The sequence below is a fragment of the Giraffa tippelskirchi genome, chromosome 12, assembly GCF_054371585.1.
Source record: "Giraffa tippelskirchi isolate mGirTip1 chromosome 12, T2T-mGirTip1v1.2.pri, whole genome shotgun sequence".
Taxonomy (NCBI): domain Eukaryota; kingdom Metazoa; phylum Chordata; class Mammalia; order Artiodactyla; family Giraffidae; genus Giraffa; species Giraffa tippelskirchi.
Window position 1 is genome coordinate 14,961,099 of NC_137286.1, and position 25,160 is coordinate 14,986,258.

Here is a 25,160-nt window from a genome sequence, read left to right on the forward strand (position 1 = left end):
TAAGAGTGCAGATACAAAGACTAGCACAAACCCATTCTGATGATTTCAAGTGTTCAATAGTGTTAAACGTTAATAGATGTGAAAGAAAAGCATTTGGTCTTAACTATTGTCTTTATTTATAAAATGATGATCATAATATACATCACCTAAGGTTATCATCAGATTTAAATGCATATGACATGTGTGGGCACTTTGAATACTAAATACTATGTAAATGGAATGTACATTGATAATCATAATGAATTTTGAGAACTGTCAGAGAAAATGGGTACGTAAGAGAAAACAAGAAAGCGGAGAAGACAGCAGGAAAGTTGGAAACCGACTCATGGAGAGGTTTGCACATTATTAGAAGTGGAAGAACAGAATGAACACTGGCCCCCAAGGCAAATCACACCAAATCCAAGTGCTCAATCAAACCAAAGCAAAACATATAAACAAAACAAGACAAAAAACTCAATGACACTCAGCTCGCTGGTGCACAGAGCACGCTAGATGCTCATCTCCATCCTAAGAATACATTCTTTATAGCTTTATTCTCAGGAGAACCTGCTGGATAGTGCTGCTGGTTCTGGGATAATTATGAAAAGAGTGTTGAGAATATAGAATGAACACAGCTGCTGAAGAACATCACATGGACATTCCTATTTTAGTCCCAGAGCTGTTTCTCTGGCCCAGCATGGCTCCTCCTTACCCAGGCAGCTCCAGGAGCCCCTCTTTCATCTTTCTCTTCTTAGGAGATAATCTCACCCAACCCAGCACTTTGAATCCTAGGACTAGGGAAATGGGTCTCAGCCCCTAACTCCTTGCTTTCTTCCTATGCCAGACCCAGGCAACAAGGTTTCTCTTTTAAGAAATTTTCTGCTAATAAATGTGTGGTAGTAAACAGGGGATATCAAAAATGAGAAACAGCAAATATGGAAATGTTGCAGAGTTTATAACAGTAATAGTTCCACTACTAAGAGTCATGTCCAACTCTCTGTGACCCCGTGAATTGCATCACGCCAGACTTCCCTGTCCTTCACTATCTTCTGGAGTTTGCCCAAACTCATGTCCATTGAGTCAATGATGCCATCCAATCATCTCATCCTCTGTCACCCCCTTTGCCTCCTGCACTGAACTTTTCCCAGCCTCAGGGTCTTTTCCAGTGAGTCAGCTCTTCACATCAGGTGGCCAAAGTGTTGGAGCTTTATCTTCAGCATTAGTCTTTCCAGTGAATATTCAGTGTTGATTTCCTTTAGGATTGACTGGTTTGATCTCCTTGCTGTCCAAGGGACTCTCAAGAGTCTTCTTCAACATCAGTTTGAAAACATCAATTTCTTGGTGCTCAGCCTTATCTATGGTCAAACTCTCACATCGTACATGACTACTGGAAAAACCATAGCTTTGACTGTGTGGACCTTTGTTGGCAAAGTGATGTCTCTGCCTTTTAATACACTGTCTAGATTTCTTATAACTTTTATTCTAGGGAGCAAGTGTCTTCAATGTCAAGGCTGCAGTCACTGTCTGCAGTGATTTTGGAGCCCAGGAAAAAAGAGTCTGTTGCTATTTTTTTCCTCCATATATTTCCCCCCAATCTATTTGCCATGAAGTGATGGGACCAGATGCCATGGCCTTAGTTTTTTGAATGTTGAGTTTTAAGCCAGCATTTTCACTCTCCACTTTCACCTTCATCAAGAGGCTCTTTAGTTCTCTTCACTTTCTGCCATTAGGGTGGTGTCATCTGCATATCTGAGGCTGTTGATATTGATATTAGTATTTCCACTAGTAATAGTAATGCCACAATTTTCATTATATTTTACATTAGGAATGGCACTTAAGAGCTAAATTTGAGACAGGTTCACTAAAGTCTTTCTTTTAAGAAAGAGAATATGAATATCTCTCTTATATGCCACATACCTTAGGATTAGAAATTTCCCATGTATGCACACAGATATGGGAATCTTTTCCCCTACCCAGTCATTGTTGGGCAGATGTTACTTTGGTATCTCTTGAAATCATTTTTCTTTCCTCTGGTCATGCACACAAATCTGTAAAGAACCCGAAAAATGTTTGTGCAAATAGAGTAATTCATGTGAGTTGGAGAGGAGTAAACTATCAAGGAGGTGACATAGCTTTACAGAATCAGTGAGGATATGAATGATGAATTAATCACTATAAATTAGTATAGAATCACAGACCAGGACTCAAATAAATCAAGCTGATGCAAATCACAAATTTAATAATTTGTAAAATATGGCTCACAATGATAGTTCATATTCAGGCTCCTGATATTTACTGCTCTAAGATACAAAGGCTTGAAAGAGGTGGGTAAACCCTTGAAAGGGTTTTAGGCCTATATGAATTTTTATGAGTATAAATTTCTGGACCAGGTCTTAAGGTTTTCAGTATGACATTCTGTCTGGTATACAATGCTGTTTGCAGATCGATCTTGTTTCTCCTTACATCTGTGGATGCTGGTGAGCCTGATAAGTAAGTCTCTTATCTAGGTACTCATAATAGTATATAAATTGTCATTTCAGAAATCCTGCGAGTTGTGTAAAAATCTTCTATCCTTCAAAATGGCAGGGGCCTCCATGAGGGCTTAACTGAACCAAGCATGGGGGCCAAAGACAGCTCTTTGATGCTGAAATTGAAAGATTAGGGACGATGCTTTCCTTTATTAATCCTCAACAACATGTTCCCTGCCTTCCCAGGGAAGCCAAACACATGACTCACAAGATCAGGCAGTTTCCTGCAAGAAAAGAGTAGAAGGAAAGTATCTACAGATGGAAGAATGAAGCCATGAGAATAGAATTGGAATGAAGGGCGGAAACAGTGCCCCTTAATTTTCCTTTATGTTTTGTTAGCAACAAGTTGTCAGTGGGAGCTGTCAAGACTCATTAGTTTGAGTAAGAACAAATTAGACAAAAGATCTAGTGTTAGATATAAATTAAAAGCTGTTTCTATGCATTGCAAGTCTCTTTCTCTTAAAAGGAGAATGGATTATTTTTTTAAGCCAAAATTTGAAGTTTCACATTTGTGTCTCCCAATTCTCAGATCATTTATCATAACTTTTCTTTTTTGAGGTGTTAGAATAATGCTCTGAAGAACAGGGATAATGCGCATGCTTTTCTAAGCCTCTAGGGACCAGGCAGAGTTTGGAGTGATTTAGGGGCAACCAGACAATGCTTCATTACCCAGGAAACTGACCCTTCTCCCATCTGCTGTAAATGAGATCTGAAAACTTTCTCCATCCTATTATCTTGTCAATTCCTAGCATCAGTTTCTAACAAGAGACTTGAAATGCAATATAGCTCTTTGGCCAGAAAAAAAAAGTACTTAGGATTTAGTGTACTGTAACTTGGCTGCAAATCCAAATTTAGCTTGTAATATGATTTCCTTCACGCAGATTGCAATGTTTACATCTTGATATGAAGCCTATGTTTCTTTGTATCAGTGGTTCTCAAATGGAAAACAGTGGAGAAGAGTGACATGGACGTAAAGATACATCTCCTACATACCTCTGCATGAACATTGACCCATTACAGAGTGAAAGTTGAATATGAATACAAGAAAATTCATAGAATTTTTATTCATGAAAATTAACTGTATTTTGTCACTTGTGTACTGTACTATTTCAAAGCTTTCATTATCAAATTCTTGCTTCTCTTAGTCCCAAATTTGTTCATGCATCCAAAAAGCACTTTTTTTTCTCATTTTTTAAAAGGATAGATGAGTGAGTGGCTTAATTCTATTTAGAAAGAAAGAAAAAGGAAAAAGATTGCACATACATTTCTCAAAAACTGATCTGGTTAGACTTTTGGTTGCAAAGAACTCAGCCTGAGTAAAGCTGGGGCTTATTGTAAGGCTCTGTATGGATTAGAACTGGGAGTGAAAGGCTGAGTGGAACAAAAACAGCTCTAATTTCCAGCTTCTTTCTTGATCTTTCTCAGGGTCCCTTCTATGGCATCACTGTGTCACTCTTGGTGTCTGAACCATTTTTTCTCTTCCTCTGCTTTAGTTGCTTTGGGTGATATGGAGCCTGTTGTAGTCACTGTTTCATCTCCAGCTGAAAGACTCCTTTCAAGCTTCAGCTCTCACTGTACATTTCTCAGGCTTGTGTTTCAGGCTTGTGTTCCTGAGAGTCAGGATCTTATTGTTGTAGCTCATCTTGTATTCTACACCATGCCATAAGTCATTGGCTAGCTAACAGATGGTACGGTGAATTGCAGAAAGAGCCACAATTTTCTGTAGCCACATGCTTGCAATGTGATTTTGTAGCCTCTTTCATCAAGAGATGGAGTCTATTTCTCTATCCTTAAGTCTAGGCTGGCTTTGGCTAGTAGGAGGAAACAGAAGTGAGGTTGCATACTTGGTCCTTTGGAAGTCTTAAACTCTTCCTCTATTTCTCTTGGAACTCTGCCATATGCCTTGGCTGTTGCTGCTGCTGCTGCTAAGTCGCTTCAGTCGAGTCCGACTCTGCAGCCCCATAGACGGCAGCCCACCAGGCTAGGCTGATGGAAATTGAGAGACCAAGTGAACAGAGATAAGCCCTCTTAGACTAGCCAGCCTCCAGGCACTGGCAGCTTCCTGAAAATTCATGAATGGGCCCAACCAAGTCTAGCCGAAATCAGCCAGATCAACTAGTCTATTCCAGGACAAATTGCTGCCCTATTTAACCAAGAGATAAATTAATGGCTGCTGCTTTCAGCCACTAAGTATTAGCATAGTTTGCTATACAGTTGTTGTTCTTCAGTTGCTCAGTTGTATGTGACTCTTTGCACACCCATGGGCTGCAGCATGCTAGACTTCTCTGTCCTTCACTATTTCCCAGAGTTTACTCAAACTCATGTTCCCTGAGTTGGTAATGCCATCCAACCAACTCTTCCTCTGTCTCCGTCTTCTCCTCCTGCCTTCAATTTTTCCCAGAATTATGGTCTTTTCCAATGAGTTAACACTTTGCATCAGGTAGCCAAAGTATTGGAGCATCCACATCAGTCCTTCCAATAAATATTCACAACTGATTTCCTTTAGGATTGACTGATTTGATCTCCTTGCTGTCGAAGGGACTCTCAAGAGACTTCTCCAACACCACAGTTTAAAAGCACCAATTCTTTGGCACTCATCCTTTTTTATTGTCTAGCTCTCACATTCGTACATGACTACTGGAAAAACCATAGCTTTGACAATACACCTTTTGTTGGCAAAGTGATGTCTTTGCTTTTTAATACACTGTTCAGGTTTGTCATAGCTTTTCTTCCAAGGAGCAAGCTGCAATCACCATCGACAGTGATTTTGGAGCCCAAGAAAATAAAGTCTGTCTCTGTTTCCATTGTTTCGCCATCTATTTGTCATGAAGTGATGGGACCAGATGACATGATCTTCGTTTTTTGAATGTTGAGTTTTAAGCCAGCTTTTTCACTCTCCTCTTTCACCTTCATCAAGAGTCTCTTTAATTCCTCTTCACTTTCTGCCCTAAAGGTTGTGTTATCTGCTATCTGAAGTTATTGATATTTCTCCCAGCAATCTTGATTCCAGCTTGTGTTTCATCCAGCCCAGCATTTCACATGATGTACTCTGCATGGAAGTTAAATAAGCAGGGTAACAATATACAGCCTTGATGTACCCCTTTCCCAATTTGGAACCAGTCCATTGTCCTATGTCCATGTTTGTCATGCCATCACTTCATGGGAAATAGATGGCGAAACAATGGAAACAGTGATAGACTTTATTTTCTTGGGCTCAAAAATCACTGTGGATGGTGACTGCAGCCATGAAATTAATAGAAGAGCTGTGATAAACCTAGACAGCATATTAAAATGCAGAGACATTACTTTGCCAACAAAGGCCTATCTAGTCAAAGCTATCTATGCTTTTTCGAGTAGTCATGTATGGAGGTGAGAATTGATGCTTTTGAACTGTGATGTTGGAGAAGACTCTTGAGAATCCCTTGGACGGCAAGGAGATCAAACCGGTCAATCCTAAAGGAAATCAGTCGTGAATACTCATTGGAAGGACTGATGTTGAAGCTGAAGCTCCAACACTTTGGCCGCCTTATATGAAGAACTGACTCATTAGAAAAGACCCTGATGCTGGGAAAGATTGAAGGCGGGAGGAGAAGGGGATGACAGAGGATGAGACGGTGGGATGGCATCACTGACTCAATGGCCATGAGTCTGAGCAAGCTCCAGGAGTTGGTGATGGACAGGGAAGCCTGGCTTGCTGCAGTCCATAGAGTCTCACAGAGTTGGACACAACTGAGTGACTGAATTGAACTGAACTGAGAGGTCCTGTAATGTTTTCTCTCAGCCAAAACATGTACTTTGGGACTTCCCTAGTGGATCAGACATTAAAGAGTCTACCAGCAATGCGGTAGACCCGGGTTTGATCCCTGGTTTGGGAAGATCCCCTGAAGAAGGAAATGGCAACCCACTCCAGTATTCTTGCCTGGAAAGTCCTATAGATGAAGGAGCCTGACGGGCTACGGTTCATGGGGTCACAAAGAGTTGGACATGACTGAGTGACTAATGCTATGTAAGTTAGAGGAGAAGAAAATTTGGCAAACATTGGTATTGAGTTAGCAACTGAAGTTGTGGACATGAGAGACTCTGAGGCAGACACTGTAAATGATAGTCCATAAGCCGAAACTGAACCATATAGCTTTTCAGCTTAACACAGTATTAAAAATAAAAATTGAGCCTGTCATGTGGCAGCCTGGATGGGAGGGGAGATTGAAGGAGAATGGATACATGTGTATGCATGGTTGAGTCCCTACATTGTTCACCTGGAACTATCACAACATTGTTAATTGACTATATCCCAATACAATATAAAAAGTTTAAAATAAAAAAAATTGAGCAGACATATAAAAATCAGAATTATTTCACAGCAGTTCAATAGGAGTGGGATTAGGAAGTCTGGAGTCTATTGTAATTTTTATAAGCATACTAGCAGCAGTCTTATTGGATTAGGGTTCCACCCTTATGAGTTCTTTTAACCTTATCTCCTTGAAAGCCCTGTTTCCAAATACAGTCACATTGGTGGTTAGAGCTCTAACACATGAATTTTAGGAGGATGCCTTTCAGCCCATAATATGGGCTTAATGATATTCTCTGGTTCTTTGACCCCTTTACTTTCTCCAAGTCCATCAATCCTCTTTTTTCTTAATTTTTCTCCTTAGGCAGTATGGCGTCCATAGTTCTTCATTTCAGTAAAACTATGAATCTATAAATTCCTATCCCTTTGTCTTTCCATGATAACCATTCGATGAGATTCTACTCTTTAGTGGACCTTACTCTTCAGTTCTCTATGCCTACACTGCAGCAGCCAAGAAGTTCTGGCGAAAAGCATACAATGTCTAAGTACTATGATCAATTTTTGATTCTCTCTTTCTTTGTAGCATCCTATCTTTTTCTTCTACACGTACCCAAAGTTCTTCAGATATGTCTGTACTCATGGTTTCAATTTTCTCACTTCCTATATTAGCTTCCTAGCACTGTTATAACAATGCACCATAAACTTGGTATATTTTAAAATGACAGACATTATTCCCACAGTTCTGGAGGCTAGGTATCCAAAATCAAGGTGTCAGCAAAGCTGTGCTCCTTCTGAAGTCTCCAAGGATGAGTCCTTCCTTCTCTCTTCTTCACTCTTGGTGTTGCCAGAAACCCTTGGCATTTCTTGGCTTGTGGATGCAATCTCTATCTCTGTCTTCACACGGTGGTCTCCTCTTTGATGTCTTTCAGTGCCCAGATTTTCTTCTCTAAGGACAAGAGTCATTTGACCCACTCCATTCTTGCCTGGAAAATCCCATAGAGCAAGGAGCCTGGCAGGCTATAGTCCATTGCTGCAAAGAGTCAGACATGACTGAACTACTGAGCATGCACGAGCAATCTAATATGAAATCATCTTAATGCAATTGCATCTGCAAAGGTTTGATTTCCAAAGTCACAATTTCCAGGTGGACATGAATTGAAGGGTAGGGGTTGGAGAGCATTACTCAATTCAGTAATTTCTGAAGCTCCTAAACCCACTTCTATATAGCTGCAGGATCCAACTTAAAAACAAAATGAAACAAACCACCAAATACAAAACAACAACAGAAACCCCCACAAACAAAGGTAAAATTGCCAGCTTCTAAGATTCTAAATTAAGTGAGTATATCTCAGTTCTTGTCTCATTTGTTCTCTTGGCCACATGTGAAACACACTGGTCATTCTCCTTTTCTGACAACACTCTCTTCACATCACTTCCAAGTTGTCCTCCTATCTCTGTGACCCCTTTTCAACTTCCTCGGCAAATCTGTCTTTCTCTTTCAGGCTATTACATGTTAGAATTTCTTGAGGCTCCATCTTATAGAGAAGCCCTATGGTGATCAAGTAGGGAACATAAATGAAAGAAACAGGTCAGGTGGAAATGTGTCACTCTAGAGAACTCAGGAACCATTTAGAATGTGCCTGCAACCCAGCTCTAGCCAATTTTTGCCGCACTGGAGAAGGAACCCAATGTTGTCAGAGTTTCTAATTCTTTTGTTTGAATCCTAAAGCCCAGCCAGCCTCTTGTAGAATTGAGGGGAACATGAGTAGTGAGTGATAAGGATAATAAGAATGATAATTTATGAGAGAAAGTAAGGACTGGTGTCTCCAGTCAGTCACTTATTTTCATCTTCTATTTTTTGACTCCCACACTCCCATTTTTTTGGTGTATATGAAAAACAACATAGATTCTATAGAGTCAATAAAAATGGCATTAAGATTTTAATTATTAGAATATCTAGGGAAATGTTAATATTTTTAGTAGATACATCCTTCACATTACCTTTAAGTCTTTAAGATTATTCTTAGACACATGGAACTCTGCTCAATGTTATGTGTCAGCCCGGATGAGAGGGGAGTTTTGGGGAGAATGGATACATCTGTATGTATGGCTGAGTCCCTTTACTGTTCATCTGAAACTATCACAACATTGTTTGTTAATCGGCTATACTCCAATACAAAATAAAAATTTAAAAATTTATGCTTAGAATGCAGACAATGAAACTGGAAAAGTCCCATGTTAGTTCAATGAAAATAGCAGCACAGACGATGTGTCAATTATGTTTCATAAGAAATTAGTTAAAAGTCATTGTATATTAAGGAGAAGTGGTTCGTATCTTTTATTTTGTTCCAAACAGGTCACTAAGTTTGTGACCTCTGTCATCTTTGTCACCTATGCACACCTGTCATGAAAATCTCTTAAAGTTTTCTTTGTCAACTGCAGTTTCCCTTCCAAGGTTGTATTGATTTCATAGCATTTTGTAGTTGGCACATCTTGACATGAACCGTAGATGCTATTTTGAATTCTCAATGCCTTTTATTAGATCTTTAAATCAATTACTACTAATATGATGAGAAATTCAGAGTTTTCAACCACAGGCACTGTTCTCAGTACTTCAGCTTGACAGCATATGAGATTGGAAAATAGATGAATTGAATTGAATTGAACCCAATCTTTCTGACTCCTAAATCAAGTTTTTTTTCCAGCTAACTGTTCTGCTTAATAAATGATAATTTACTTTGATCCTTACAAGTTAAGTGAGTTGGAGATCTCCACTTCCCCCATTTCTTCTTTTATCTACTATTTATAAAACTACAGCAGTTTTTGTTTGTTGAATTTAGTGGCTAAAGTGCCTCATTTGAATCATCACTAAACAGCAAATGCATAAGCATCTGTATTTCTTTCTTTCAAAAGAGAAGTATAATCTCCTTTTGTAAAATTAATTTATTTTTTATTGAAGGATAATTGCTTTACAGAATTTTGCTGTTTTCTGACAACCCTCAACATGAATCAGCCATAGGAAATGTACAGTTCGGTGGGTTTTGTATATTTAAAGAGATGTATAGTCATTACTACTATAATTCAAGAACATTGTCATCATCATTAAAAAACCCTACCTAATATGATCCCATAATTTCACTTATGGGTGTAAACCCCAAAGAATTGAAACCAGGGTCTTGAAGAGATATTTGTGCATTCATGTTCATAACAGCGTTATTCACAACCACCAAAAGGTGAAAGCAAGTGGAGTGTCCATCAGTGGGTGAATGGATAAACAAAATGTGGTACATATGTACTATGAAACAGTATTCAGTTTTAAAAAGAAAGGGAATTCTGACACACACTGCAACATGGCTGAACCTTGAGGTGTGTGTAATTGTCAAGGGGTGAGGGGAGGGGAAAAGGTGAATTAGTGTTTAATGGGTACAGAGTTTTTGCAAGATGATTTCTGAGGATGGATGTTGATAATGGTTGCACAACCATATGAATGCATTTAATGCATCAAACTGTACATTTAAATATGGTATTGATACATTTTAAATGTATATTTTAACACAATTAAAGAAAAGAAAAAAACTCTGTCTGTACCCATCATTAGTCACTCTCTAGTCTTCTCCCCAGCCCCTCGCAACCACTTACCTACTTTCTATCTCTATAAGCTGGCCTATTCTGGACATTTAATATAAATGGTATCATCCAATATGTGGCCTTTTATGTTTTGCTTCTTTCACTGAGAATTATGCTTTTAATATTCATGTTGCTGTGTGAATCAGTCTTTCATTTTTTCCTGTATTGTACTTTTTTTCCTTTGGCCACACCACACAGCATGTGGGAGTTCTCCAACCAGAGTTTGAACCTGGGCCACAGTAGTGACAGCACTGAATCCTAACCAATAAACAACCAGGGAACTCCACAAGTCTTTCAGTTTTTATGACTGAGTGATATTCTAGTGTATGAATATATCACATTATGTTTACCCATTTATCAGTTGCTAGATTTTTGGGTTGTTTCCACTTTTTGGCTGTTGTTAATAATACTGCTCTGAGCATTTGTGTATAAGTCTTTGTATGGACATATGTTTTCATCTCTTCTGGGTAAACACCAAGAAGTTGAATTGTTGGGTCATATGGTATTCTATATTTAATATTTCAGGGAACCATCAAACTGTTTTTCAAAGTGGCTGTACCATTTAACAGCCCTACCAGCAATGTATGAATGTTTCACTTCTTCCACATCCTCACTGATAACTTGGTATACTCTGTTAAGATTATGGCCATTCTAGTGTGTGTGAAATGATATCTCATAGTGGATTTGATTTGCATCTCCCCAGTGACTAGTGACATCTTTCACGTATTTATTGTCCACTTGTGTATCCTTTTTTTTGGAGAAATGTTATTCAAATCCATTGCCCATTTTAAGATTGTCTTTTTTTAAATTGAGTTGTAAGAATTATTCTATATCTGTAATAAGACTTTTATTAAATATATGACTTGTGAATATTTTATCCCATTCTGTGGGTTGTTTTTTCAATTTTTAGGTGGTATCTTTTGAAGTAAAACATTTTTAATTTGAGAAAGTTCAATTTGTCTTTTTTTCTTTTACTATTTATCATATTTAAGAAACCCAAGGTCACAAAGTTTTATTCCAATATTTTCTCTTAATGGTTTTATATTTTTTGCTCTGACATTTATGTCTGCTATCCATTTTGAGTTATTTATTCATTCATTCATTCACATGTTCATTAATCCAGTTGTTTCAAGCCACATATTATAAAGACTATCCATTTCCTATTGAATTTTCTTGGCACTTTTGTTAAAAGTCAGTTGACCATAAAAATATGGATTTGTTTCTAGACTCTCAATTCTACTTCATTGACCTATATTTCTGTCTCTTGTGAGAGTTGGACTATAAAGAAAGCTGAGTGCTGAAGAATTGATGCTTTTGAACTGTGGCCTTGAAGACTCTTGAGAGTCTCTTGGACTGCAAGGAGATCCAGTCAGTCCATCCTAAAGGAAATCAGTCCTGAATATTCATTGGAAGGACTGATGCTGAAGCTGAAACTCCAATAATTTGGCCACTTGATGTGAAGAACTGACTTGTTGGAAAAGACCCTGATGCTGGAAAAGATTGAAGGTGGGAAAAGAAGGGGATGACAGAGGATGAAATGGTTGGATGGCATCACCGAGTCGATGGCCATGAGTTTGAGTAAGCTCTGGGAGTTGGTGATGGACAGAGAAGCCTGGCATGCTGCAGTCCATGGGTCACAAAGAGTCAGAAACAACTGAGCGACTGAACTGAACTGAAGTGATACTCTCTTGGCTACTCTAACTTTGTAGTAACTTTTGATATTAGGAAGTGGTTGAGTCCCTTGTAATTGGGTCACTTGTATCTCCACATAAATTTTTGGATAAGCTTACCAATTTGTGCATATAAGCTGGCATGGGTTTTGATAGGGGTTGTATTGAACATGTAGATTAATTTGGGGAGTATTACAATTTTAACAATATGCTTCTCCTGAGCCCCGAAATAGGCTGTTTTTCTTTCAATGATATTTTGTGGTTTTCAGTGTACAAGTCTTGTACTTCCTTGGTTAAATTTACTGTAAAACATTTTGCTCTTTTTGATGCTATTTAGAATAGGCTTGTTTTCTTAATTTCACTTTCAGATTATTCATTGACAATGTATAGAAGTACAATTGATGTTTGTTTGTTTCTCTTATATCCTGTGACCTTGCCAAACTTATTTACTAGTTCTAATAGTATTTTTTATTTAGTGAGTTTATTAGGACTGTCTCTATTCAAGATCACATTGTCTTTGAATTATTTAGTGAGTTTATTAGGACTGTCTCTATACAAGATCACATTGTCTTTGAATGAACAGACTTTTACTCTTTCTTTCCAAAATGGATGCCCATTTTTTCTTTTACTTACCTAATTGCCCTGACTTGAAGTTTTGGTATGATCTTGAATAGAAGTAGTGATAATAGACTTAGATTTTGCTCAATGAGAAAAACTGAATCTAACAATCAGGAAGTATTTAATATGGACAGGACCAGGAAGCACAGGGTGGTGTTTAAGAGAAAGTACTTTGGAGTTAGAGTCTTGTGTTCAAATCTCAATTTTTTAACTTATATTCTTTGTAACTTTGGGTAAGATACTTAATCTCTATAAACCTTAGTTTTCACATGTAATATGGAAATTATAATAGCATCTAGCTCATAGTTTTGTTATGAGGATTAAGTAAACTATGCATATAAAGAGTTTAGCAAAATGCTTAATGTTACTCTAGTTCAGTTCAGTTCAGTCGCTCAGTCGTGTCTGACTCTCTGCGACCCCATGAACTGCAGCACGCCAGGCCTCTTTGTCCATCACCAACTCCAGGAGTCTACCCAAACCCATGTTCATCGAGTCGGTGATGCCATCCAACCATCTCATCCTCTGTCGTCCCCTTCTCCTCCCACCCCCAATCCTACCCAGCATTAGGGTCTTTGCCAATGAGTCAACCCTTCGCATGAGGTGGCCAAAGTATTGGAGCTTCAGCTTCAACATCAGACCTTCCAATGAACACCCAGGATTGATCTCTTTGAGGATGGATTGATTGGATCTCCTTGCAGTCCAAGGGACTCTCAAGAGTCTTCTCCAACGCCACAGTTCAAAAGCATCAATTCTGCGGCGCTCAGCTTTCTTCACCGTCCAACTCTCACATCCATACATGACCACTGGAAAAACCATAGCCTTGACTAGACGGACTTTGGTTGGCAAAGTAATGTCTCTGCTTTTAAACATGCTATCTAGGTTGGCCATAACCTTCCTTCCAAGGAGTAATCGTCTTTTAATTTCATGGCTGCAGTCACCATCAGCAGTGATTCTGGAGCCCAAAAAAGTAAAATCTGACACTGTTTCCACTGTTTCCCCATCTATTTCCCATGGAGTGATGGGACCAGATGCCATGATCTTAGTTTTCTGAACGTTGAGCTTTAAGCCAACTTTTTCACTCTCCTCCTTCACCTTCATCAAGAGGCCCTTTAGTTCTTCACTTTCTGCCATAAGGGTGGTGTCATCCGCATATCTGAGGTTATTGATATTTCTCCTGGCAATCTTGATTCCAGCTTGTGTTTCTTCCAGCCCAGCGTTTCTCATGATGTACTCTGCATAGAAGTTAAATAAGCAGGGTGACAATATACAGCCTTGACGTACTCCTTTTCCTATTTGGAACCAGTCTGTTGTTCCCTGTCCAGTTCTAACTGTTGCTTCCTGACCTGCATACAGGTTTCTCAAGAGACAGGTCAGATGGTCTGGTATTCCCATCTCTTTCAGAATTTTCCACAGTTTATTGTGATCCACACAGTCAAAGGCTTTGGCATAGTCAATAAAGCAGAAATAGATGTTTTTCTGGAACTCTCTTGCTTTTTCGATGATCCAGCGGATATTGGCAATTTGATCTCTGGTTCCTCTGCCTTTTCTAAAACCAGTTTGAACATCTGGAAGTTCATGGTTCACGTATTGCTGAAGCCTGGCTTGGAGAATTTTGAGCATTACTTTACTAGCATGTGAGATGAGTGCAATTGTGCGGTAGTTTGAGCATTCTTTGGCATTGCCTTTCTTTGGGATTGGAACGAAAATTGACCTTTTCCAGTCCTGTGGCCACTGCTGAGTTTTCCAAATTTGCTGGCATATTGAGTGCAGCACTTTCATAGCATCACCTTTGAGGATTGGAAATAGCTCAACTGGAATTCCATCACCTCCACTAGCTTTGTTCATAGTGATCCTTCCTAAGGCCCACTTGACTTCGCATTCCAGGATGTCTGGCTCTAGGTGAGTGATCACACCATCGTGATTATCTGGGTCGTGAAGATCTTTTTTGTACAGGTCTTCTGTGTATTCTTGCCACCTCTTCTTAATATCTTCTGCTTCTGTTAGGTCCATACCATTTCTGTCCTTTATCGAGCCTATCTTTGCATGAAATGTTCCTTTGGTATCTCTAATTTTCTTGAAGAGGTCTCTAGTCTTTCCCAATCTGTTGTTTTCCTCTATTTGTTTGCACTGATCACTGAGGAATGCTTTCTTATCTCTCCTTGCTATTCTTTGGAACTCTGCATTCAGATGAGAATATCTTTCCTTTTCTCCTTTGCTTTTCGCTTCTCTTCTCTTCCCAGCTATCTGTAAGGCCTCCTCAGACAGCCATTTTGCTTTTTTGCATTTCTTTTCCATGGGGATTTTCTTGATCCCTGTCTCCTGTACAATGTCACGAACCTCTGTCCATAGTTCATCAGGCACTCTGTCTATGAGGTCTAGTCCCTTAAATCTATTTGTCACTTCCACTGTATACTCATAAGGGATCTGATCTAGGTCATACCTGAATGGTCTAGTGGTTTTCCCTACTTTCTTCAATTTAATTCTGAATTTGGCAATAAGCAGTTCATGATCTGAGCCACAGTCTGCTCCTGGTCTTGTTTTTGCTGACTGTATAGAGCTTCTCCATCTTTGGCTGCAAAGAATATAATCAATCTCATTTCGGTGTTGACCATCTGGTGATGTCCACGTGTAGAGTCTTCTCTTGTGTTGTTGGAATAAGGTGTTTGCTATTCTCGTGGCAAAACTCTATTAGCCTTTGCCCCACTTCATTCTGTACTCCAAGGCCAAACTTGCCTGTTACACCAGGTGTTTCTTGACTTCCTACTTTTGCATTCCAGTCCCCTATAATGAAAAGGACATCCTGTTTTGGGTGTTAGTTCTAGAAGGTCTTGTAGTTCTTCATAGAACCGTTCAACCTCAGCTTCTTCGACGTTACTGGTCGGGGCATAGACTTGGATTACCGTGATATTGAATGGTTTGCCTTGGAAACGAACAGAGATCATTTTGTCGTTTTTGAGATTGCATCCAAGTACTGCATTTCGGACTCTTTTGTTGACCATGATGGCTACTCCATTTCTTCTAAGGGATTCTTGCCCACAGTAGTAGATATAATGGTCATCTGAGTTAAATTCACCCATTCCAGTCCATCTTAGTTCGCTGATTCCTAGAATGTCGATGTTCACTCTTGCCATCTCCTGTTTGACCACTTCCAGTTTGCCTTGATTCATGGACCTAACATTCCAGGTTCCTATGCAATATTGCTCTTTACAGCATCGGACTTTGCGTCTATCACCAGTCACATCCACAGTTGGGTATCGTTTTTGCTTTGGCTCCATCCCATCATTCTTTCTGGAGTTATTTCTCCACTGATCTCCATTAGCATATTGGGCACCTACTGACCTGGGGAGTTCATCTTTCAGTGTCCTATCCTTTTGCCTTTTCATACTGTTCATGGGGTTCTCAAGGCAAGAATACTGAAGTGGTTTGCCATGCCCTTCTCCAGTGGACCACATTCTGTCAGACCTCTCCACCATGACCCATCCATCTTGGATGCCTCTTCTCTCGCACAGAGGGAGCTTTCTAAACATACAATCATCATTGTTTACAGATTCCATCTGGGCAGATTCTTTACCTCTGAGCCACAAGGGAAGTCCCTACGTAGGCTTTCTGAGTCTGTTTGATTGTCTGCAAAATAGAGTTTAAGTAATAGCCTCAGAAGCGAGGCGGCTGCGACGGCTCGGCCGCGCCGGGGGCCGGGGGCCGGGAGCCGGGAGCCGGGGGCGGCAACCGAGAGGGGCTAGGCCGGGCCGGGGCCCGGGAGCTGGGGGCGGCGGCCGAGAGGGCCTAGGCCGGGCCGGGGGCCGGGAGCTGGGGGCGGCGGCCGACAGGGGCTAGGCCGGGCCGGGGCCCGGGAGCTGGGGAAGGCGGCCGACAGGGGCTAGGCCGGGCCGGGGGCCGGGGGCCGGGGGCGGCAGCCGACAGGGACTAGGCCGGGTCAGGGGCAGGGGGCAGCGGCTGACAGGGCCTAGGCCGGGCCGGGGGCCGAGAGCCGGGGGCCGGGGGCGGCAGCCGAGAGGGGCTAGGCCAGGCCGGGGGCTGGGGCCGGCGGCGGCGGTGGTGGCAGCAAGAGGAATTACCCAAGGCCCAAGGTAAGAGAAACCCAAGTAAGACGGTAAGTGTTGCAAGAGGGCATCAGAGGGCAGACACACTAAAATTAAAACTACAGAAAACTAGCTAATCTGATCACATGGACCACAGCCTTGTCTATCTCAATGAAACTAAGCCATGCCGTGTGGGGCCACCCAAGGCATTACTCTAGTAACGTTAGACAAATGTAAGCCATTATCATTATTATATAACAAAATAGCTTCTTAAAACAATCAGGATATTATTAAGAATATATCTTTCCATATTTTCCTAAATTACGATTTTTTTACCTCTATCTTGGGACTTCTGGTTAGTTATTTAGATCATTATTAAATCTTCCTTTGGTCACCTATTCCCCACTCCCTGTTGAAGCAATAAATAAATTAAACAGTAAAGTGGCTAGTGCTGCTGCTAAGTTGCTTCAGTCATGTCCAACTCTGTGCGACCCCATAGACGGCAGCCCACCAGGCTTCCCCGTCCCTGGGATTCTGCAGGCAAGAGTACTGGAGTGGGTTGCCATTTCCTTCTCCAGGCTAGTGCTGACAGCATTGTATATATTTCTAGTTAATTTTTCTATTGCCTTAGTAGGGTGAGTATATTAAATATTGAACATTTTCCTGTTTGCACCTTTTGTATTGCAGAGATTGTATTGTAAGAGGAGCTAAAGAAGATTATTTAATATTTTATTTATGTTTACATGCTTTTCCTAGGCAATTTCATTTAACAATATGAATGTAAGTGCTACCTATTTGCCAAGGGCTCTACAGTTTTCACTTCTAACCTGTACCAACATTCTTTCTCCTGAGCTCATTCCCTCACAAATACTCTTTCATTTCCTCAACTAATATGACTACATTCCTTCTCCACTCAAAGTGTACTTCTTTTCTAATTTTGGTTATGGCATCCTCACCTTGTTGCTGTTGAATCTCAGGTTTTTGTTTCGTTGCAAAAGAAGTTGGAGACCAAGTGATAGTAAGAAGTGGATTTATTTAGAGAGAAACACACTTTACAGAGTGTGGGCCATCTCAGAAGGCAAGAGGCCCCAAAATAAGGCATGGTTTGTTTTTATGGGCTGGGTAATTTCATAGGCTGGGTTTCCCAGGTGGCTCAGTGGTAAAGAATCCACCTGCCAATGCAGGAGATGTAGGTTGAATCCCTGGGTTGGGAAGATCTCCTGGAGAAGGAAATGGCAGCCCATTCTAGTTTGCCTGGGAAGTCCCGTGGACAGAGGAGCCTAGTGGGCTACAGTCCATGGGGTTGAAAAAGAATCTGACATAGCTATTAAACAACAATTTCATAGGCTAATGAGTGGGAGGATTATTCACCAATTATTTTGAAGAAGGGGCAGGGATTTCCAGGAATTGGGCCACCACCCACTTTTTGGCATTTTTATGGTTGGCTTTAGAACATCATAGTATTGGTGGGTGTGTCATTTAGCTAATGTATTACAATGAGTGTATGAGGCTCAGGGTCCCCTGGAAGTTGAATCTTCTGCCATCTCAGACCCAATTGATGCTAACCAGTCTTTATCATGTCCTATGGTTATTATCAGGACTTTCCTGATGGCTCAGTGGGTAAAGAATCCATCTGCAATGTGGGAGACTCAGGAGATGCAGGTTTGATCCCTGCATCAGGAAGATCCCCTGGAGGAGAAGATGGCAACCCGTTCCAGTATCCTTGCCTGAAAATTCCCATGGACAGAGGAGCCTGGTGGGATATAGTCCAAAGGGTCACAAAGAGTCAGACACGACTGAGCACTCATGATGACATGCTTATCATCATTCTTTTAAAAGTTGTGCCTTGCCCTCTTCTCTCCTGTTGCACTCCTCCCTCAGAGATTTTATTCCCACATTCTTTTTTTTAGTTTAAAATTTTTTTAAAAAATTAATTAATTTATTTTAATTGGAGGCTAATTACTTTACAGTATTGTAGTGGTTTTTGCCATACATTGACACGAATCAGCCATGGGTGAACATGTGTTCCCCGTCCTGAACCCCTCTCCCACCTCCCTCCCCATCCCATCCCTCTGGGTCATCCCAGTGCACCAGCCCTGAGCACCCTGTCACATGCATCGGACCTGGACTGGTGATCTGTTTCACATATGATATTATACATGTTTCAATGCTATTCTCCCAAATCATCCCACCCTCGCCTTCTCCCACAGAGTCCAAAAGTCTGTTCTTTACATCTGTGTCTCTTTAGCTGTCTCGCATATAGGGTCATTGTTACCATCTTTCTAAATTCCATATATATGCGTTAATATGCTGTATTGGTGTTTTTCTTTCTGACTTACTTCACTCTGTATAATAGGCTCCAGTTTCATCCACCTCATTAGAACTGATTCAAATGTATTCTTTTTAATAGCTGAGTAATATTCCACTGTATTCCCACATTCTTATGGGAAGCAGAGGGGGCAATGGTCCATTTTCTATAACTGCTTTAAGGCTGAGTAAGGATGTTGACTCTGCCTATCAGGATGCCTGATCTGAAGCAGAGCATTTCTTACTCCAGGGTTCAAAACTCCCACAGCAGAAACTGGTTCCCTTCCCTGGAGGGGGTCTTCTGGGAGTACTTTTGGGGTGATCAGGAGGTGGGTTATGACAGCTACAAGAAGCCTAGCTTGCCATCATTCCTTCCTTAAGTCATGCTTTTCCTTTTTTTCCTACTCAACTCTACTGTTAAGAACACTGAAGTCTGTGTCAATAAGAAGGCTTAGAGGAGTTCGGGGCCCATGGCAAGCTTTTGGGCTGGAATTCTTTGGTGAACCAGCTAGGGTTGTTCGAGAATCTGCTTATGCAGATTGATTAAAGTCAGACAAGGAAGAAGGGGTGTGGACTTGGGCAATTCCCAGAGGCCCACCTACTGCTTCCAGAAGGAAGAAAAGAGGCTCTGGCTACATTTATGGCATGGAAGTGTAAAGAGGTTTATAGAGTTGCAAAGAGGTTGAAGATGGTGGAAGAGTGTTGAAGCTTGGGTATTCTTTCTGGGGCTCCTGTTCTAGAGCTGCCCCTAGCGAGGGCTTTTGTTTAGCCTGAATGGGTCCCAGCTGGCAAGGTTCCCTAACATAGAACCTACATAGCTCCAGATTTTCTCATTGGGCTGCAAAAGCCTGTACATAAGGAGGTTCTGTCTGTTTCCCCTGCCCTTTGCAAAAGATGTCTAACTGTAAGATGATATTATAGTTGAGGCTCCCATTTTCTGGCTAGGCCTCATTGTCTTCAAGTTTATAGGTGGATATTCCAAAAGAGAATGAGCTTTTTTTTTTTTTTTTTTAAAGAATCTAGAGAAAACTTTTTGCAGTGACAAAAATACGCTTGAGAGATGAGTCCTTGGGGATGGAGGAAGTGTTTCCTATTGTCCCTTTGGGGAGAGAATGTTCCTATACTAGAGAGGAGCACTAGTGTTAGGCGGTCCCATGGAGGGTCTCTAAAGCAGGACTGGTTCCAGGCATCCCCATCCACCTAGTCCTGTTGACTTCATCCACAGTGAAGGTGGATACTGCCCCTGTGGCCAGGACCCAGCATCTTAGGGCCTATGTCCTATCCTGGCATCTGCAGTAACCCAGGATGATTGACCTTCCTGAAGACTTCCTTATAGATTTTATAGATTAATCCCTGCGTTCTGGGAAATGTTCCCCTGGAATGGATATCCTAATGGTTCTGAGACCTGTTTAAGTTCCAGTCTTTTTCTCTAAAATGTGAAGTCGCTCAGTCGTGTCTGACTCTTTGCGACCCCATGGACTGTAACCTACCAGGCTTCTCTGTCCATGGGATTTTCCAGGCAAGAGTACTGGAGTGGGTTGCCATTTCCTTCTCCAGGGGATCTTCCTGACCCAGGGATCGAACCCAGGTCTCCCACATTGCAAGCGGACGCTTTACCGTCTGAGCCACCAGGGAAGCCCTTTCTCTAAAAAGGTGGTTAAATTTTGGAAAACAGGCGCTGGTCATTAAGAGAGATGGTTTGTGGAAAAACAACAACAGCAACTCTCTTCTCCCTTCCCTGTTGTGGGCAGCACCCCTGGGGCCTCAGTGTCATTCTTCCCCTGCCCCTTCCCACACACGGGCTCCGGCTAGCCGCTAGCTGGCAGTGGGACTGGGTGCATGAATGGACATGGAAACTGAGGCAGAGGCACTGAGACTGTAGCCAGGCGGATGGAGGGTTCTGACCCTGGAAGGACATTCCCAGTTGCAGGACCGGAGGGGAGGCAAGCACAGCAAATGTGGGTCATTGCCCGGGCATGTATCCCTGAGGTGCGGCAATGTGCGAGATGCACCCATCTTGAATTGCCTGCCCCTCCCTAACAGGGTGGGATGGGGGTGGGGTCAGAGTGGCCCTGCATGGGGCCAGACAAACACCAGGAGGTAGGCAATGAAAGATGGTTCCACCACCCTGGATCCCAACCGCTTGGCACTGGACCATCCCCCGCCAGCCCCCTTACATCCTGAGGGCATGCGCACAGATCTCCAGCTGGTGAGGGAGCTCCCAAATGGATTGCAGTCTCTGTGATCATGGCACAAACTCTGAGTAAGGCGGTATTTTATATTTTTATGTAGTTGGACCTGTTAACAGTTGGTTAAATGGTGGATAAGGGAAACCTTGAGTGAAAAATCCTATGGTTTGGGTCCCTAGCTGCCTGGGAGGATGGCTGGAAAAGTTCCCTGTCATTCCGTGTGCATATGTAACAGTAAGAAGTAGAAAACCTAGCGACAAGGTTGAAAAATGCCTGCCAGATTTCTTTTTCCCATTTCCAGCAGAGTAAGGCAGCACCTCTCAAGCGCAAAGGAGGTGAGAGGTTGTTTGAAAAGGCAACAGAATAAGAGAAAGGAGAGAATAGGAGAGCTGGAGAGCCTTGGTGGGAAGTACAGTAGCAGTGAAGCTGTGCTTACATTTGGCATGGTTCGTTTTTATGGGCTGGGTAATTTCATAGGCTAATGAATGTGAGGTTTAGTCCAATTATTTTGGGGAAAGGGTGGGGATTTCCACCACTCACTTTTTGGCCTTCAATGGTTGACTTCAGAAGTATCACGATGCTGGTGATGTGTCATTTAGCATATGCTAATGTAATACAATGGATGTAAAATGAGGCTCAAAGTCCACTAGAAGTCAAATATGCTGCTTATCTTGGACCCAGTTGGTTCTAACCAGTCTTTGTCATATCCTATGGCTTTTATCATTCTTTTAAATTTTGTGTCCTGGCCCCTTCCCTCCTGTTTCAACCTCAGAGGTAGTTAATTCACATAACTTTTTAAATCAGAAAACTTGGTATTATTCTCCCCCTTACCATCTATCCCAGTTACTCACTGCTGCTGCTGCTACTGCTAAATTGCTTCAGTCTTGTCTGACTCTGTGCGACCCTATAGATGGCAGCCCACCAGGCTCCGCCGTCCCTGGGATTCTCCAGGCAAGGATACTGGAGTGGGGTGCCATTGCCTTCTCCGCAGTTACTCACTAACTCACTGTTAATTAACTTTGAAGTCTATGCTTAAACTTTTCTTGTGGCTCAGCTGGTAAAGAATCCGCCTACAATGTGGGAGACCTGGGTTTGATCCCTGGGTTGGGAGGATCCCCTGGAGAAGGGAAAGGCTACCCACTCCAATATTCTGACCTGGAGAATTCCATGAACTGTATAGTCCATGGGGTCACAAAGAGTCAGACACAACTGAGCGATTTTCACTTTCATTACCTCTCCTTCCCCACCACCTTAGCAATAGTGCTATTTTTATTCATAACTTTGCTGGGGTTAATTCAGTAGTCTTCTACTCAGTCTCTATATCTCCAGTTTCTTCTCATACAATCCGTTCTGTACACCAGTAACAACACGTATTTTTCTAAAGTGTGTTTCTTATCATGTGGTTTTCTGCTAGAAACTTCAAGTGGCTTCTTAGCCTCTGGATAAAGCCTAAAAAATCCTCTCCAAACTTCTTAGCATAATGTACAAGGCCACACAAAAACTGTCAGGCCTATTTTTCTAGCTTTGTTCTCTGCCACTCTTCTGGTAGTCTTATCTTTGCTAATACTTTAGAAGGAAGAGGGATACAGTGTTGATGGTTTGTCATGTCTCACATGAATTGCTTGTTAGTCTCAGAAATACCATAATTGCCATGCTTCTGTATGTAACCCTTTATTTCTTCTACTTGGAATATTTCCTGTTATATGTGTAGAGATGTTCCTGAATCTATGATTTTATTTTAGACCTCTGATTTTATTTTTATCTCTTATAGCTCATTGGAGTAGCTTATCTTTTTAAAATAAGATTGTATTACTCTCTAAATTGTGAATGCTTTCAGAATCACACCTTAGCCTTATTTCTCTGTTTCTCTAGACTCTGGCAGTGTGGTGTGTGCAACATGGACGTATTAATAAATGTTTGTTGGATGAATGAATAAATGAATGAACATAAAACACAGGGGTTACCTAGCAATTTATTTTCTGCTGATTACACTGTGATAATACTTAGTATGGTTTTAAGGGATCAGGGGGTTTGAAGTTTCAGAAGGCTGTTACATGTATTCCTGTGATATTTGACATGTTAATCTTATGGAAGTGGATTAATTACAAATGCTATTTCAAAGGGCTTAGTTTCTTATCATAAGGTCATTGCTAAAGGATAAAGTTGATGAGATTGTGCTGAATAATAATGTGTAAGCCACATTTCTCTGGTTGATCAAGCTGTGAATTACAATAAAAAGGAGAAATATTTGATATTGTGGGTTTGAGGCTCTGCTTATTGGTAGTGCCAGTCCTGGCAGCACATGGATGCTGCAGATTAAAACTTTCAAGTATTTTATAGTTTAAGGTTGCTAATGTTGTTTAATAGTTTTTTTTTTTTTTAAATGGATACATGTATATATGTATGGCTGAGTCCCTTCATAGTTCACCTGAAATTATCACAACATGTTTATTGGCTATACCCAATATGAAAGAAAAAGTTTAGAAAACAAACAAGCCTCCGGAAATGTCATGTGTACCTCAAACACTTGATATGCACCAAAATGAAGAGGTATATGTACACATGAGCCATGTTTCTCTTTGATCTTGTTAATTGATGTTGCATAGGTGAAACATGCTTTAGAAATATGGTTGTTCATTTAGGAGGAACATGGAAGACACCTTTATATTTAGGTTTAGTTCATGGTTCATGTTCACAGTCATAAGATAAATCATAAGATAATACTTCAGTGGTGGTGTGTTAGAAATGGCCAGTTTTAGGTGAAGAACAGAAATGTAACTACTAAAATATCAGGAACTCCAGTATTTTAAATAATATCTAAACAGAAGAAAAAATAATTTTCAAAATTTTACGTAAAAACAGTGAAAGTAGATTTATTCCTCTTGCATCCTAACGTAACTGACTTTTGAAACTTAAAGAAAGTATGTACCCTTAAGTTATATGAAATATTTCAGATTCTTCATACTTTGATTCAAATCAGATTTTCCCTTTCCTTTGTGATGAAGAGAAAGATGTGAAACTTAATGGAGATTAGTGATCTTGGAAAAGTATAGAGAAGATATATGGTAAAGTGGAATGACTGCTAAACTAGAGCTCAGAAGATAGGGACTCTAGCCCTGGCTCTGACTGCCACTTTGTAGCTCAAGAGGGCAAGTCTCTTGACCTCCAAGTTTTCCTCTCCATGTGAAATGGACATGGTCGTAATGCTGTCCTTCTCTCCTTCCCTTCCTTAGAGTTCTTTTATTACAATCAAATGAGATAATGTAAATTCATTTTCTCCTTTCCTGTACTTTTTCTCTATAATGTTCAGCAGGCATAACAAAGAGGTCAGGATGACAACCAATCCTTCAGAGTTTGTGGAGAAAACGTGAATTTAAATACTTAGATAGATGGTGTGTGCAGTGTTTAGTTGCTTAGTTGTGTCCGACTCTTTGAGACCCCATGGACTATAGCCCACCAGGCTCCTCTGTCCATGGGGATTCTCCAGGCAATACTGGAGTGGGTTGCCATGCCCCTCTCCAGGGGATCTTCCCATCCCAGGGACTGAACCCAGGTCTCCCACGTTGCAGGCAGATTCTTTACCGTCTGAGCCACCAGGGAAGATCAAGAATACTGGAGAGGGTAGCCTATCTTTTCTCCAGGGGATCTTCCTGACGCAGAAATTGAACTGGGGTCTCCTGCATCGCAGGCAGATTCTTTACCAGTGAGCTACCAGAAAAGCCCAGATAGACGGTACATGATAAAAAAAGAAACAAGGAAGAAAGCAGTAAGATGAATGGGGTCCTATGAAAACTTCAATGATATGAGATTAAAAATTATTATTTCCCCAGACTTTATGAGCTATTGAATATTTTATGTATATGGACTGTTTGTGAAATAGTCTGCTTTCTTCAGTTATACCCTTAAGAACATTT

General features: G+C 41.0%; 1 protein-coding gene across 12 annotated transcripts in view; it reads left to right on the forward strand.

Annotated features, from left to right (window-relative positions):
- The window catches only part of LOC145529023 (uncharacterized), a 1,122,255-nt gene that overhangs the window by 161,102 nt on the left and 935,993 nt on the right, over positions 1-25,160 (forward strand). The window contains exon 5 of one of the 12 annotated variants that reach the window (XR_014070846.1): positions 7,725-8,982. The exons of the other annotated variants lie outside the window; for them this stretch is intronic. The gene's annotated coding sequence lies outside the window, so the exon portion shown is untranslated. Of the gene's footprint in view, positions 1-7,724; positions 8,983-25,160 lie in introns of those variants that run through there. 12 annotated transcript variants of the gene reach the window in all.